The sequence below is a fragment of the Musca autumnalis genome, unplaced genomic scaffold, assembly GCF_047663935.1.
Source record: "Musca autumnalis isolate F117 unplaced genomic scaffold, ASM4766393v1 scaffold_1, whole genome shotgun sequence".
In the NCBI taxonomy this organism is placed as follows: Eukaryota; Metazoa; Arthropoda; class Insecta; order Diptera; family Muscidae; genus Musca; species Musca autumnalis.
The window spans coordinates 117,074,704-117,093,096 of record NW_027411644.1 but is presented as its reverse complement, the minus strand read 5'-3'; the positions used below and the strand labels follow the sequence as shown (position 1 = coordinate 117,093,096).

General features: G+C 32.2%; 1 protein-coding gene and 1 non-coding gene across 2 annotated transcripts in view; both read left to right on the top strand.

The window, feature by feature from the left end:
- The window catches only part of bnl (fibroblast growth factor branchless), a 166,450-nt gene that overhangs the window by 125,240 nt on the left and 22,817 nt on the right, over positions 1–18,393 (top strand). The window lies entirely within an intron of this gene.
- TRNAT-AGU (transfer RNA threonine (anticodon AGU)) lies at positions 14,868–14,941 on the top strand. The gene has a single exon. It is a non-coding gene; the product is annotated as a tRNA-Thr (tRNA).

Here is an 18,393-nt window from a genome sequence, read left to right as displayed (position 1 = left end):
ATTATTGAGACATTTATTATTTTAGCATGGAGTCGCCGAAATTACTTTTCACTTTAACACAACTTTCATGCAAGAGCTATTATTTTGTACCGACAAAACATAAGGAAAAATATTATTAATAATTTATGTTTATGGCAAATGTGCAATTCTGTGGTGGAATGTATTTTTCTTTGTGCGTTCGATTTTTTGAACAATTAAAAAATCACACACACAAACTGATTGATTTACAAAGTGCTGACAAGAATTTGCCCGAAATAATATATGAAGAGAAGATATGACAGGAATCTTAAAGCAAGAAATGTCAATGGTAGGTAGTCTTCGGCAACACAGTGATACTTAGCTACATCCAGCCAAACTTATAAATCAACAACAAAAATTGGTGGGTGTGAAAGCACCATTACTGACTGAGAACAGAATTTTCGTTTAAAAATTCACAACATGATTTCGGTTATTAAAGCCAATTAGCAAACACTACGCTAGCAGTGTAAATTATTGACAGGTTTTGTTGTGTGGTACTTTAACGATAATAGTTCCCATGCCTTAACAAATTTGCAAATTATGGGAAAAATCATTGTATACTTATAATTTATTTTAAACATGTTTAAGTGCGACGTCGAATGTAGCGCATTCGCACTTTAAAATTATTTGGCCTGTTCCCGTGCTTTATAAAATGGTAAAAGTCGTAAAAGTTGTAAAAGTCTTAAACGATTTTCATATAAATTTTGTGTTCGGGAACGCAAAATGTGTAAAAAAATTTTAGTTCTGGAACAGAGCTATTATATTCTTATAAATATTTTAAACAAGTTTCAATATATTTAACGATTTTAGGGAATTAGAGCGCATTTACATCTAACGGGATTAAATTTGTCAATTTTATTGCACAGATGTTTAAGTATTTAAGTACGTTTATGCTCTATTTCGATTTATTTGTCTTTAGAAGAAATGATGTCGCTGTTTGTAGGGATCTCTAAGCAACTGCTTATAAAATGTATTAAAGGTTTATTTAACAGCACCAAGAAAGTCCTTTTGTCAGATTTAGGGCCTGTTTCACTATGTCGAAAGAAAATGATTGCGAACGAAAAGCACCTAAACTTTGGTTTTCATGGCAATATTGGCTTTGTATTTGCTTTAAAACAACTACAAAATTTAAAAATTATACACGAGTGTAGATGTTTTTTTTTTGGTTTCATTTGACATAGTGAAACAGGCTGTTAGTTCAATAAGCTGGACGTTTCATGCCATCTTAAACGGCATTTACATTAGAGCTTTTTCCGGGCTAACCTTCTTTATGAGGATTTATTTGACGTAGACAAAATGGAATTGACATTTCATCATTAATTTTAACATATAAGTATTTACATTGTTTTGTATTTCCTCAGAGAATGAAAAATACTCAAGTATGTGCCGCTAACTTTTGAAGTCATTTGTGATGAAGCCGAAGCTTAATTGGTGTTGACTGACAGATTTTAAACATATTTTAATCCATTGACGTGAATAAATAACAATAGATATTAAGTGAAAATCTATATTTTCCTGGCACCCATTGATATTCCCCTTCTGTTTTTACTCCATATACCAAAGAATTGCCATTAACGCTATTTCCCCATCATAAACGCAAAGAGACCGTAAGATGTAGGCAACACACACAAGATTACGGCAATTTTTATTAAGTAATTAAAATTTTGTCTTTTGAAATCATTTCAAGAATTTCCAACCAACACCACAACATTACATTTTTCGTTTGTGGCCTATTCAGGTTCAGTATCATGGTTCCGTCTCGGCAAATTGTAGACAAATTATCCAAACAATTTGTCTTAGTTTTATTTTTAGTTAAATAAGAAAAAAAAAACAGAAAAACACCAACCAACCAACAGCATAGGAAATGAAGTTGCCTGAATTGAACTCGTCGCTCAATGCTGTTGTTGGTCTGCTTGACTGTGAATGACTTAGCAATGTCATCTCCTCAGCATTAGTTTGCTAAGATTTTACTTTATCGTTCTTTACTGCTCTTTGAGTTTTCCTCTTTTATTTGTGTGAAAACAGCTATAAATCAATTTCCACATTGGAGCAATAGGGGGTCAAAATGCGGCATTAGTCCGTGTAATTGTAGTCATCCGAAGAAGAATTGAATTTTAAGTGCCTCCAGATTTAGTGATGAAAAATATTACCATATCTTGGAGCAATAATTTATTAAAAATATTTTAACTTAAATAAATTCTTATTGAAATTCAATGAAATTACCTTGTCTTCTCTCACCTTGTTGTTGAATTATGTAGAATTTCACAGACAGATTCATTAGTGTCGTCGCAACACTTTTATAAAGGTGGAGAAAAACTGTAAAGTCATTTTTTAACATTTCATTAACAAACAAGTGTCAAACTCCTCAAAGTAAAAGGCATTTATTGAAAGCTTTTTCGTTCGGTACAACATCACTAGGGGCCTTGCCCACAAATTGTGCACAGGCGGCCCCACAGTGGGAAGATGATGTATTTATGGCTACATTTCGATGATTTACATAAAACATGTAAACTACGTTTAATAGCTGTACAGAATAATTATGCAAATTATTATCATGTCAAAATGCTAATTAAATTCTTCTGAAGCTTATATTTTGCCTTGCATTTAAAAGGAATTTATGGCAATCTGTTTCTCTGGGTGTTGCTTTAGCCCATTTCCCAAAAAAAAAAGAAATTGATATCTGTGTTTAGATTCACAGTTGATGTTTTTGTAATAAGCTGCACCAAAAAAAGAAAGATTTATGGTTAAAATAATATGTTTTAATTGTTAATTTAATGCATTGGTTTTCCGAACCCAAAGAAGAAATTGACCAATAAATCATCTCAAACAATAGGGAAAAATTACACAGAATATTAAGTCGGAAGGGATAGAGAATATGTATTTATTTATGTATTTGTGTACAATGTCACCGCCTCATCTAATCACAAGTAAACAACTTGCAATCGATAGTTTTCCTTTCTTTCGCAACGGGATGTGTAAACATGGCATAAGCCGTGGTGTTGACATATCCATCCACATGTTTGTTTACGCCACCACACCACCAATATATACGTCTATTGAACAAGGCCACCTAACGTCTGCATTGAATTATCAACACTCATCTAAAGTGCACATTCAGACATATCCTTCCGTCCACTCGCCATTATAATTTCTACTATTCATATTTCTATGATTGTGGATTTCCTTCCTTTTTGGATTGCCACATAGATATTGTAAATATTACTGAGTGTTACATAAGCGTGCAGGATTGTTGCAAATGGGAAAGAGAGAGGATGTGCGTGTAATAATCCTTGACAAATTATCAATTAACGATGTTTGTAATAAAAATAACTAACTAGGTTTACCAAGTCAGACACGTGCTCAAAGGATACGGGGAATTGTCGATTTCAAGGAGAAGGAAATTCCTCTCGAAATAACTTATACATACAATATGTATGTATATATTTTACCTATTGATTGAATTGAGAGAATAAAACATATAAGCAGTTTGATAGGAATCATTAAAAATCTATACAGGACTTCTCCTTATTATTTCGGTCAATGAAAGATTGTGTTTCGGGTTGCAAAAAACAAGAATATAGGTCTGTCTGGTTACTTTCCCAGCAAGAACTTTCTCAGAGAGTAAGGAGTTTTTATTCTCTTTTGCTAGAAAATTTGTAAAAAGTAAACAGACACCTTCCCAGCAAAAACCAGCAAGCAATCAGCTGACTTGCCAAAGTAGAACAATTTGTCCGCCAATGAAGGAAACAAAGGAAGCAAAAATGTTGTATTTTATTAAAAAAAATAAAGAAAATGAACCAAACAAGGATTTTTTCCCACTTTGCAACTTTGTTCTCCAAAAAAGCAATACAATTATGGCCCCGGCACATACGGTACGTTGTGCGTTGCGTCACGCGTTAAAAACAACAACCACATGAAAAAATGTAAGTGATGCCAAGTTTGTTCTTGAAGTTTTCATGTGGTTGTTGTAACGCGACGCACAACGTACCGTATGTGCCGGGGCCATTAGGCTTGCTATTTCCACCATAAAATTGTTTTTAATTTTCACAAACATAAATCAACGAAAAAATAAAAACAAATGTTTGATAGTTTTTAAGAAGAAGAAGAGTAGCTAGTGTTTGCTAGATGAAATTTGTCCAGCAAGAATTTGCAAACTCTCAGTGAAAGAACTGTCAAAATGTCTCTCTCGAATCGCTCTCTTTTGCTGACTTTTTGCGTTAACAGACGACTTCCAGCAACAATTGGTACAAGTTGGTACAAATTTTGGGGTAAACAGACAGACTTTATGTGTCTGGTTACTTGCAAGTTCTTGCTAGAAGAAATTTCTTCAGCAAAAACTTGTAAGTTTTCAATAAACAAAGTGAGTTAACAGACAACAATTTGTACAAATTGTTACAAACTTATGAGTAACCAGACAGTGACACTCGTTGTCTCAAAATAGTTAAATTATGTTTAACTTTAATGCGACTGCCATATTGTTGTTTTTCAAAAAACTTGGCATCACTTACACTTTTTTCATGTGGTTGTTGTAACGCGACACTCAACGCACCGTATGTACCGAAGCCTTTATCACACGATGAAGCGAAAGTGATGTCAAGTCTTTTTTGGATCACGAAGTAGTTAAATACTATCGGTCCGTTGAGCGTCATTTTACGCGTCAAAACAACAACCACATGAAAAAATTCTAAGTGGTGCCAAAATTACCGACAGCTGATGCTTGCTTACATCCCACACGCACTCATCAAAGAGTTTGCATCCGAAATGCAAATGATCACTTATACAAGTGCCGCAGCATAGAATTTTATTACATTCGCACAAATTATGAAAAGTCTACATTAAATTCAATCACAACTGAGTGTACTTCCTTCACACTCCATTTAATATAATCTTAACTGATTTTGCTTCATCATCCAAAGGGTTTCTTATATTGGCTTCCCATCACCAATTCAGTAGTTCGATTCTCTAACTCATTTTTTGAGTTACCGACAAATGTCGGTAAAATTAAAACTCAAAATTATGAATGAAAAGTTCAAATAAAAGTCGACAACACGGTTGCTATCGGTAGAAATTTACGAATTTAAGAATTTCCTTCTTGTGAGTTACCACAAAAATGTTCGCAACTTTAAACTTGGTTCAGACTATACACTGATACGATGACTAAGTACATTATCTCGATTTCTTTGACATATATTGTATCAAGATGACAACTTCAAATCCACGTGATTTGATAAATCTAAACATACAGTTAGTTTGTATTCAGGAGAAATGATGTCACTGCTTGTAGTGATTTACAAACTGACTTGGGATCTCTAAACAAATGCTAATAAAATGTCAATCTTATAAAAGGCAACACTGCATCGTAAAGGCAGTGAAAAATGACACTAATGCTTGGTTTACATTTACGAAATCCAATCGATTTCATCTGTCAATTCCTTTGCTTAAACGTCAAATGAAATCCAATCGATTTCAGAAGAGTTTACATTTGACGTATACGCAAAGGAAGTGACAGTTGAAATCGAGTGGATTTCGTAAATGTAAACCAAGCATAAATTGCATGATTTCCAAAATATTTTTGCGGCGTCGATGCCACTTTTTATGTGGGATCAATAAACTGACTTGTATTCGTTAAAATTTAACGAACGTAGCATCTCCCTTGATTCCATCCTAAGACTATGTTTACATTTACGAAATCCACTCGATTTCATCTGTCAATTCCTTTGTGTATACGTCAAATGAAAACTCATCTGAAATCGATTGGATTTCATTTGACGTTTGAGCAATGGAATTGACAGTTGAAATCGAGTGGATTTCGTAAATGTAAACAAAGTATAATGCTATTAAAATGTATGTAATGCATAAAAACAGGCAGTAAAATCATAACTTCACATTGCCCCAACTTGTAATTTTTTGCTGGCTTATACATTCGAATACTCCCACATAATGTTTTCTTTCTAAAGTCAGGCCTAAAACTTAAATTAATAAATCGTGTCAAGTAAAGATTAATTACATTTCATTAAAAACAATTGTTACGTTAATAAATCTGTATATTCTGATTAAATGGTCTGTACAATTTTGAGATATTGCCACTAACATATAACATGTCTTTTTACTCTCCCCAAGCTTGTGAATAATTTACACATATTGATAAAAATATGAATTATTTTGAAAAAAACCGACAACTGACATTGGGTGATGAATTTTGTTGGCCCCACCTAATTCATCATAATTATAGCTCAAAAATCTAAAACAACCAAAATGCATTTCTTTCCCATAAAACTTTCTAATATTATGTATTGGAAAAATGTTTTCAATTATGCGATTGGCTGTGCCAGCTCAAAAAATGGGGGAGGAGTGCTTGGTCTCTTCAACTTGTCATTGTAATTTTTCTTTAATCCATGAAAACATAATCAATTTGTTTAAATTTTGAACTGTGGCCCGGGATTATCTAATTTAAATATTCTTAATCTTCTGGTGAAGAAGAAGTAGTAATAGAAGGTGGGCTCTTCTACCTACCTACCGCCTCTGTTACGCATTACAACTATTTATGGTGTGGTAACTTAAATAAAACAAATTGTTTTTTAAATGAAATGGAAATTCTACAACAACATTGTCCATGGGATGCTGTTGCATTAATATTTCCTCCATCCATGCTCGAGCATTTAAAGTGGGGATATGTTTCATTAACACAAAAAAAACTTTCATTTTCATTTTAAGAAACAACAAAATTAAATGCATTTTAAAAAATGAGAAATGATGTTCAAGGCAACCTACATTTTCCTTTACAACACGCTTTTTTGTTGTTGTTCGTTTTTAGTTTTTGCCCATACACGATAAACATATTCGAGGGTGATAAATGATTAGATGTGTTAGAAATGCACTCAACTGTCAAACCAATGTAATTTGACATATTATTTGTAACACCACTTTCTTTTCCTGGCAATCCCAGAAAAATGATTAGTTTGAATTGCATAAACCACTTGCATTTATATCACATGCATCATTTGGCTTAGGATTTCGTAAAGCATGTAAGGTAACCCCCACGCACAAGATTGCAACAATGAATAAGCATAACCATTATTCGATAATATTTATACAATGTTTACATTGCTCGCCAATGAAAAGAAACAAAGTATCAAATACAGTGGGTTAAAACGGCGTATACACCATAAACACGTGCAATGGTATAACTGTTTATATCAACAAAACAGATATATCATATACATAACAGATATAATATGATATAAATGTGGGAATGAGTGTAACAGTTATGATATTGTTTGGGTTGTGAATACTCACAATAACCAAAGACATAAATACAACAAGACAAGACATTTCTTTTGCTATCATTCTTCAGTGAATGGCTTTTGAATTTAACATAATGTTATGTTACGATATGGTGATATAACATTTTTTTCTTTTATACATTTTTACGTATTTAACCGAATTTACGGGTCCAATTGACATGGAATTATTCTTGAATAGATCCTTGAATTCATAAGTTTCGTTTCTGATACCATTACATGAAATGTTCCTCCTTGGTTGCGATTTTGAAATAACTGCAACCTGTTAAGGGTAATGTTTCGATACATAGTTTCGTAAACATTTTTTTGTTGCATGCATTTTGTCAGGTCTTTATTACTTTATGTCTTTGCAATAACATAACTGATAGAAACAGTTCTGTGTTGTATATGAACGAGTGAGAACTTTATTTGTTTTTTCGTTCTCAAGTATCTGTTGTACAACAGATATTTTTCAAATACTACAGATACCAACAGATAATATAGGTGTAACAGGCTTGTGTGAATAACTCCTAAGGAAAATTTCATAAAAAATAACATTTTTGAACATTTTTATTATTTAGGGGATAAATAAATATTAAAGACATGTGGCCTGTTCCCGTACTTTATAAAGTGGTAAAAGTCGTAAAAGTTGTAAAAGTCGTAAACGATTTTCATATAAATTTTGTGTACGGGAACGCAAAATGTGTAAAAGTGGTAAAAATTGTAAAAACTTTTTAGTTCTGGAACAGAGCTATGAACTGTTATAACTGAACGCATAAATTCGAATGTTTTTCTGGGTTCAGTGAGTGGAATGTACGAGGGCTACTAGAAAAGTTTCCGACCTAATAATGAAAACGCGAATATTTATCAAAAATAGTATTATTATATTCCAAATATTTATTGCAAATAGTTTGGTTATATTGAAGCGTTTTTTGTGGTTATTTCAAAACTAGGTTTAAAATACCTTCAAACCAATTTATTTCCCGCAGGCAAGTGTTGGTTGTTACATTTTTAAATTGGTGTGGTACTGATTAAAAAGAGAGGGAGATAGAGAGAGTAACATATTTGCTTTCCTATAGTTAGTTTAAACAAATACTTACATATTATATGTTCCTACAACCCGGAATGGAGAAGGCATACTTCTTCCATATCAATGAGTGCACAGCGATTCATATTGGCACAATGATATGGGACCTACTTTTATCGCCGAGTCCGAACGGAGTATCTTACGACACAACTTGTAAATAAGTTTTCATGGCTGAAATACTCAGGCCACCACCGCCGAAAATGTTGTTGTTCTGGTCGGGGATTGACCTTAAGAGAATAATACCTTCAAAAGCCCTTAAAACGACGCGTCACTTTGTAAGGTAGGGGTTGTTCCAAGCTGAATAGACCTACAATACATTTACCGAAGTATTATCCACCTACTTACTTCGGACATTAAAGTCATTTCCACAGAGGTACAGTCATGGGGCTATATCGGTGTAGAAGCAGTCTGATAAAGAACATATACACTTTATATGATCTTAAATTATTATTTCGAGGAGTTACAAACAGAATGACAAACATAATATACCCTCCATAACAAATTAAACGATTTTGTTATTCCTAATGGTTTTCATAATGCAGAATTTGTTATTGGTCCATGGAATGATTCTGAAGAAATTCGAAATTCACATTTTTGATTTGGTTTGTAGTACTCGGTCCAGTAGCACCATGTCTAACCAGATTTTGTATCCTGACTTTAGGGTGAAATAAGTTATAGATGCTTTATATGTGCACATCATTATTATGTGACTTTTAGGAACGCGATATCTTATAGAGAATTTTACGGTCGTTGTCTTCTGCTTTAGTCACTTTTTGGTAAGGCTCACAGTTTTTGAGATATATAAAAAACCCAAAAATATGACCTATGACCATGAATAAGTTTCTTTGCACCCATGGGATCAACAGAGATTTTTAGGACCTCATTTGTAATGACAAATCCTACATTTCCACCAAAATTCAGCTCTGTGGGAATTTTTCTATTTCAATTCCTATTTTGTTTGGGCTACATACAATAAATACTTATTGTATCACACCAATATCCATTTATATCAGTTTGTACAAACCAGGTATAAACAAATATGTTCCTTTTTTTCTGTCTATACCAACTCATATCATACCTGTTTGAAAAAGTATCAGTATTAACTTGTAACTGAAACTACATTCTACATATCCATACTCACTCAATGTTAAAAAATGTCGGAACTGATATATTCAGTTGTATCCATGCAGGTGTTTAATACACCACAGCTTTTTGCTGGGTTAACCTTCTTTATGAGGATTTTGACGTTTGCGCTATGAAATTAACGGGGTATAAAAAGTGTATGTAGAGTAGCAAGGTCTATTTAACAGGGCACTTAGAGTATAACAACTCTATTTTTATTTAATATCCTTCAAGCTGTCATAATGTTGGCTGCGTTTTCACAAAATTAATTCACAATAAGAACAAATTTTACAAATCTTTACTCCATCTTATTATTTCTTCATGAAGCGCCTGTTGTCTTAAAGTTCGGCAGTAATAGTACATAATAATTATTATAATATAATAATAATTAATTCGAAATGAAGAAATGACCGTTAATTCCCATAGGCTGTTCCACAATAATACGGAATTAAAGGTGCAAACACAATGAAATATGTTCTTTATTCTTTTACATAAATTGAGGCTTGGATAAGCATGAATTTTTCATTGTGTCCTCACCTTAAGACTACAGTATAAGTTTTACTCTCAGAATTTTGTTCATTTGAAGTTTTATCGATCTCAAAACATAGCTGAAGTTTTACCGATCTCAAAAACTTGTTTTATTTTATCGATGGTATTTTACAGTTCGATATAAACGTAAATCTAATATACTCTGGCACTTAAAACTAAATACGTCATTTATTTGAAAGATTTTCAATGCAATTTACAACTTAACTAGGACATTTTATTAAACTTTGTTTGATGTAATTGTGCCAGTAGTCTACGAACAGAGATTACATTAGGCCACATTTATAAGTATACCGAAACAAGAGTTTTTATATAATTCAATGGAATTGACAACATAAATGAGGTGTTCTACTAAAGCCCGTTTGATGTAAATGCACCATTCTACTTTTATAAAAATACAATATATTTTTATAACATTTCAACTTTATGAGACACTGTTTACATGCTGATTCTTAAGAAATGTAGCATTGGCATTGCTACATTACTTCTATACACAATTAATCTGGCCTACTCACCCACTGTTCTTATGGCATTCTTATGCAAATCCAATATAAAATCATAACTCTCTTAACCAAATATTCAAATAATCAATTCAATGTACCGCTCGACGACGACAAAGCTTCCATACTATGTCGTAATTCATGTTGCTAGGTCACCCAATTTTGTTTCATTGTTCAACATTGTACATGCAGTCAATGTCCCATAACTTTTCAAAAAAAAGTTGTTAACATACTTATTTATCGATCTATGGGTGTTCGTTCACATGGAGAATTGTTACTAATTTTTTAAATAAATTTTCACCATGATACCAAGTTCAAACAAAGATGTCTGGCTTAACATGACATCTTAATTTTGGAAGTAATAGTGAAGACAGGTTAAGAGTGTAGGAGTTGTAGACTTATAGTTTGTAAGCTTTCAACACCTGTCCAGATAATTAGAAAAAGAATGGAAAAGTTTAAGCTATGGGGTCATCAACGCAGCAAGGTGACCATGATAATTATGTTAAGCATAATTTGTGGTTAAACAAACAATATACAATATACACCACCGATCATCATCTTAATATTCTTTTATAATTATGTGGAAGCGCCTATTGTGTTTATTTAGTAATGATTCTTTCATCTGGTGATTTGACAGAGTGCTGCTGCGCCTATTTTTTCATGGTGATTTTCTTCATAGTTGTTGTTCTTCTTTGTTGTTTTTTCTCCTCATTTGGAGGTAATAGGTTATCGTCATGGTGTAGGTGCTGTGGGTGTTGTTGGCTTTTATACATCCAGCTATCCATCACTTCATCTGTTAGAATAGTTCTTGGGAATTTTAAATTATACCCTCTTCTTCCTCTTCTTGTTCGCATGCAACACCAAAATTTCTATGTTTGTTCTTTTCATTCTTATGTCGCAACTTTTGCTGAAGCTTGTGTTTGTTGTATGCATGCGGAGATTACTCTTGGAGTAAGTAATTTCAAAATGTATTTTCGGAATTGAATACCATTAGAATCTGAAGAATTATTTCGTCACGTCTTTTCTTTGTATTTCGCTGGGTTTTTTTGGAGAAGTTGTCAACTCATTTGACATTGAATAAACATTAAATAAATTAAATATTTGTTTGCTGAAATAATACAACGAAGCCATACATATTCACGTGTTTTGACCCAAAAAAAAGAGCAGAGAGTAAGTACATACTTATGTATGTAAAACATATTAACAAGAGCAAAATCATTCATTTAATTATAATGCAAATCTTAATTTGTAGAATATGTTTTTTTTGCCATTCTGGGAGTAACATCATATTTATCTACAGCACAAATAAAAATTCTTTTATAAAATAAATGTTTAAATTGAGATACCGAGGTCTTATCTGCTATAAGAAAGTTTGTATAATAAAAAAATATTTTCTTTTGAAAATGGCCTTACTAATGGTGTTTTGAAATACGAAGCATTTTAGTGATGCAATGCAATCTCATAATATTTTGACGTCCATTTATCATTTTCTTCAAACGTTGACATTTTTAATCGATACACGATCAATTATAAATCACTTTAATGCTCAATTTGCATGCCAACATTAATAATGTATCAAAAAATCAAGTGTGGTGCCAAAACAAATGTAAACGCACTTCTCAAAATGGTTTCATATTCCATTTAATATTATAACACGTACACTCTCTTAAAAAATCGTAATCAATATAATTACATATCTAACACGTTTTTCAATTTACAAGTTTTCCTCAGTTTTTGGATTCATAATTGTCTAAATGGAAAAGCTTTTAGCGTGTTTAACTGCAGAGGAAACTATTAAAGAGTTTTTTTTTGTATTTTACAATCAATTTCCATTAAACTTAGTTTTATGGATAACAGTAAAAAAGTTTTCAGTGTACTGTGTAAAGAAAAGTCCGTAGTAAATAAAGAACTAAAATAGTGTGTGGAAACTTTTTAAAAACAATGTTTATGTGTCATTGTGTTTTGGTAGAAAGTGTGAGAATTAAATTGTTTTTGTTTAAATTGAATTATAGTTCTAATAAATTAAAAGCGTGAAAAACAACATATTTTGTTTATTAATGCAAACTAGAATTATAAATACAGATCTGTTATTATTAATAATTAGCACTAATTTTTTCGCATTCACATCACTAAAGGAAATCAAACAAGTTTTATGCGGTTGTTTCAGCAATTGGATTGTTTTGGTAACAAATAGTATTTTTACATTTACGAAATTCAGTCGATTTCAATTAAATAAAGTCCTCTGGGTTTGAAAAGAATGTTTATTTGAGGTAATTGTAAACCATGGCGGAATAAAAAGGTGTTACAGCAATAGCAATAATAATACTGAGAATTGCTTGTTTACCTTTGTATGTGATTTTATTCACAATACTGCATTTTGACAACTAGTGTGATTCTCAGCTGTTTTGGGTGTAGTACCTGCATTAATTTTCCATGATGTAAACGTACTCAAATAAAGTAGTCGTTTAACGTCAGCAACAATGCTGCCAACTTTTATTTTAACTTTTCATTCATAATTTTAACAATTTTTATTGATAAACGAAACAAGAGTTAAGCTTGGTTTAGACTATACATTTCTACGATGATTAAGTGAATTATCTCGATTTATTTCACATTGATAAATCAACCCTAAATATACTGTTACAGAATTCCCATACTGATTGAGACCAAGCTGTTGGCGTTATTTTGTTTTTGGATAAACTTTCAATAAAAATTTAAAGGTAGAAACAGAATCAGCTCATCGCTTGCTTGGCATTCCTTTATAATTTGACATTTGGAAAGCAACGAGGTGATTCTCTTTCTACCTTAAAATCTTTTCACAAAATTTGTATAAGCACAAAATAATGTTTCCTGCAACAAACGAACTTGAAGTACATAGGTCATGAATGCAGGTGTACATAGTATGTACCATGGTGGAATAATAAGGTGTAACGTCAAAAACAGCTGATCTTCATACCAGTTGTCAAAATGCGTTATTGTGAATAAAATCACATACAAAATGTAAACAAGCAATTCACAGTAACGCATTATTGTGAACAAGTTTGACGTTTGACATGATTTGATGTTACACCTTCTTATTCCACCATGGTATGCACCTACCTACATACATTGATAAACGAATTTATGTTGACATTAACCTTTGATTTCATACATGTACTCACAACAAAACACCCAGAAAAAATCCATAAAATCCACTTCACAATCAAATAAAACATAAAATAGGTAATGCAATAAAACCCCACAAACAAAAACGCAATTCTTCAATAACACCACAAGTGTCAAAGGTCAACAATTTCACACATTGTTAATAATCGACAAATATCATTTCACAGGTTGTATCAATCGCTAGCTACACTTGTAAAAGTGGAGAAAGAATTTTTTCTTGTGTTTTTCATCGTTTTGCTGAGATTTTAAACAAATATTGAAATAAAACATACTTCTTTTGGTATTTTTGATTTAACTTTATTTGCTGTTTTTTAAGAACAACTCGTCATAGTCATAAAATGCCCTTTAGCAGTGAATGCCTCAGTTTTCCAAACCCTATACTGTGGTATGCAAGACTTCAATGGCAGGCGCTTGCTCGTATATTACCCAATAACAAAATAAATACTTAATCTATGATATGTGTGCGTTGTTTTTCTCAAGTACTTTAAATACATACGCATGTATTTATGTACATATGCCTGATAATCATTCATCATTATTGTGCGTCATCATCAATGAATTTAAGGTGATTTGTTGTTTAGATTCCATTCCGTTCAAGCGGTGAGAGTATGGTTTTTATAGACTAGACTGGCGCATACCTACTACCTGTAGATTCTACAATGAGGAAACAACAACAAAAGGAAGGGTGAACTTAAAATAAGTGAACAGAAACAAATGTGTAACTACATACATACATATTTCCTAGGGAACAACTCTGCGAGAAACCGTGATAAAGGGAGGTCGGAGATCGTCATGTTGGCGGCTGTTTTTTAATGTGATTGCGGAAGAATTCATAATCCCCACAGATGTGTGGAAAGGTGTCAGATAAATCTCCTGCAATTAAGTCTATTCTTAATGTGCTATAGAATAAATAATAAGAGTTGTTTTACACACATTTGTATATTGAACAAAACAAACTCAATGAAAACACTTAATTTTTTTTATGAGTGTAAACAAAACGTCATAGTTGGATGTTGTTATTGTTCTTGGTCAGATGTTTAGTGGAATAAGGCAAACGACGAATGGCTATGTCACGTAACCACAATGAAAGTTGTTTGTTGGCGTGGTTGCTATGACTTTGTAACACTATATGCTAGCAGCACGCAAAAGGGCGCCGTGGCTTAGTTGGTTAAAGCGCCTGTCTAGTAAACAGGAGATCGTGAGTTCGAATCTCGCCGGGGCCTATAAGTTGATAGTTTTTTTATTTTTTATTTCGAATTTACACATCGTGCATTTTATTGATTTGATTTTGTCCGTAATTTTGCACTTTACATCAAACATGTTTTAGAAATTTTTAACAATTTGTACAAATTGTTAATGACTAGGTATTAATATTTATTGTTGTCTTATTAGGACGTAGTTAATGACTGCTGTCTGACAGTTCTTCACTAAGAACATGCAAGTTATTGCAGGATAAATTTATCCTTGCAAAATGTGTAAATAAACAGACTCACATATTATTAAAGTTGTGAATTTTATAGCGCTAAACCTTTTTGCCGGGTTAACCTTCTTTATGAGGAATTATTTGACGTTTGCGCTATGGAATTGACATATGAAACCCAGTGGGACGGGGTATTATTAAGTTGATTTCTTTTTGTTTTTTGTCGATTTACTTTTTATGCTGTTGTGTATGTATGCATAAACAAAAATCATCTGATTGCCATTTAAATCCTCCAAAAGCAATATCTAATTCCCAAGAATTTGTACGGGATTTATTAAATTTAGTGGAGGACTTATGAGTAGTGTAAATCAACCACAACCTTTTTTATGAGGATTTATTTTGATGTACAGTGGCTGTCACTGAAAATGATGCAACCTGAAATAAAAAATGTAAACATGGATAACTTTGAAACTAGTTGAGATTTTTTAACAATTCAAAAAACAACTTTGTAGGCTGAAAATAGTCTATAAGATGACATACAAAAATATTCCGTTTACAGTACCGTTATACTAAATTTTTACCGGAAAATAAAAATGGACATTTTAAAATTGAGCATTGCAAATTATGCACCACAATAATCGATTAATAATGACCATATTGACGTATACGCAAAGGAATTGACAGTTGAAATCGAGTGGATTTCGTAAATGTAAACCAAGCATTATGTCCATAATTAAGGGTTATGTCCAGAGTACCTACAAACAATCTATAGGGAAAGTCCTATATTAGCCAGGCAAGCCCTATATTAAGTCCAATTTACATATGCACATTAATTGATTTCGTTTTACGAAATCCTAGTGTATCCGTGTGTATCGAATAACTTAAATTAATTCTAAAAACAAAAAAACATAATTTTTGCAAGTTTTTTAAACATTTATTTTCACTTTTGTCATCGTTTGAGTATTTTTGTTTTTCTACAACACACACAAACAAACAAAGACATCAAAAACAGTTGCATTTTTTGGTAGTTTATGACAAAAATACAGGGCTGCTTATAATAGTATGGTGTTTTCGTGCGTTGTTTAGAATAAATGACGCAGATATCGTCATTTATTTTTGTATGGTAAATGACGCAAAATGTTGCCTGTTTTAGCAAATAAATGACGAAACAGCTCCAAATGACGAAAAAGTTGCTAATGTAAATTGGACATTAGACAAGTCTTTAACGGCGTTGCCCTGTGTAGGAATTCTGTAACTTTTATCGATTCAAAAGTTGTTAAAATTTCTTTTGTTTTTGTAACAACTACAAAACAAACAAAAATTGTTGTAAAATAAACAATGAGTACAGCTGTTAAAAAGTTACTGAATAGGGGGGCTGATATACATATGAACGTAAAAATCAAGACACAGAACAAAATTTTTTACACTTTTCTTTAAATATAGTTTTTATAAACATTGCTAACAACGTCTCGATCATCCCTGCTTTTACAAAAACGACAGTTTAAGCACCCTTTGTTGCTTTTCGAGCCCTTTTTTATTTCAGGTTCCATCATTTTCAGTGACAACCACTGTATACGCAATGGGATTGGCATCTGAAACCCAATGGGTTTATTCCATCAGGTTTTATGGAACCGCACTATTATGTGCCAATCAGATTTAAGGCTATGTTTACATTAATCGGGTTTTAAAAGTTCAACTCCATTGAAAAAAGTTTTATAAAGCTCATGGTTTCCTAAAACAATAAGTCCGGGCTTCCGAAAAATCCGCTTGGTATTAATAGTAGTATCTGCAAATTGTAAAAAAATAATCTCACCATAAGATTCTATCGTCTGTAGGTATCTACATACAATATAATCCCGTCACTTATAGGAAGTTGTTGACATTTTGACAATAATTATAAATACAAATGACCATAGTGATCATACAATATTTCACAATGAAACTGATACTTGATATTAATTTCACATTCAAAACAGCAACTGATTAATATGCCATAAGATATCACATTAATTATATTAACACAATAGGTTTATTATGATCTTATGGAAATCTGACACAAATGGGTCATCATAAATACATACATAAAAAAGAATCTAAGAAAGAAATTGTACATGCTTCGAAATAATGCCGTTCTTTTTAATAATGAAGCATTCTCATGGTGGCTTAAAGAATAACAAACACTCTTCTTCTGAGACAAATCACACTTTAACACAAAACAATACAAAAGGCGGCTCTGCAGAATTGCATCTGTCCGCTGAGAGAGAACGACATGAGAAGATAATTTACCACAGCTCTGTGGCTGTGTTGGCCAAGGTGTTAACGTTGAATGCTTATATTTTAAGGTTACCATGGTGATTAACATGTTAATTATATCTTGGCGGTTTTTTTTTTAAATAAAGGCTTTTAAGAAAAATGGCAAATAAATTCCATGAATGCGGAAATTTTCTTTAACTTTGATATAATTTTACTAGGTAAATCTAACCATTAACTTATGAAATAGCCTAAAATGTATTGAAATGTTTTGTTGCTCCATTATTTAGATGGAGTTTAAAAATGTGTCTGGATGGTTAAAAATGTGTCTGGATGGTTAAAAATGTGTCTGGATGGTTACATGTTTTCTTATGTTAATAAAATATGATCACAACATATCGCACACACAGAGTGTTTGCAAACATGATGTTAACGTTACAGATTACAGGCATTATTTGATCAACTATGCTGCTGTTGCTTTTACCTGGAGTTAAATGATATCCAACAACAAGAAGTCTCAAACCAATATACAGGCATCAACAACATCTGAAGTTGAAGTTACTCCCAACCAGTCCCAAATGCGCTTAAAACACTCCACCAACTATGCACAAAAACACAATGTTTTGATAACTGTTAATAATGTCAGACATGATTTTCAAATATTTTTATATTAATTTTTTCTCTTTTTTTTTGATATTTCGCATATCGTTTTCCTCAGCATGTTTACATGGTATGAAAACCCGTTTATGGCCGTTGAATGCAAACCAAAAATTGGCCACCATCAGCCAAAAGCCTGAGATGACAAAAAAATTTAAATTTTTTATTTGTTGTGGACGACAATTTAAATTAAAGTGGTAGCCAGCCAACCAACCATATGACTGGAAAAATACAAACAACATAAAACACATTGCTGCACATGGCATGAACTTATTTTTGGTTTATATGTTTGAGGTCCATTTCTTAATAATGGTCAATCGATCGGTGGTCACATGGTAGTTATGTCGA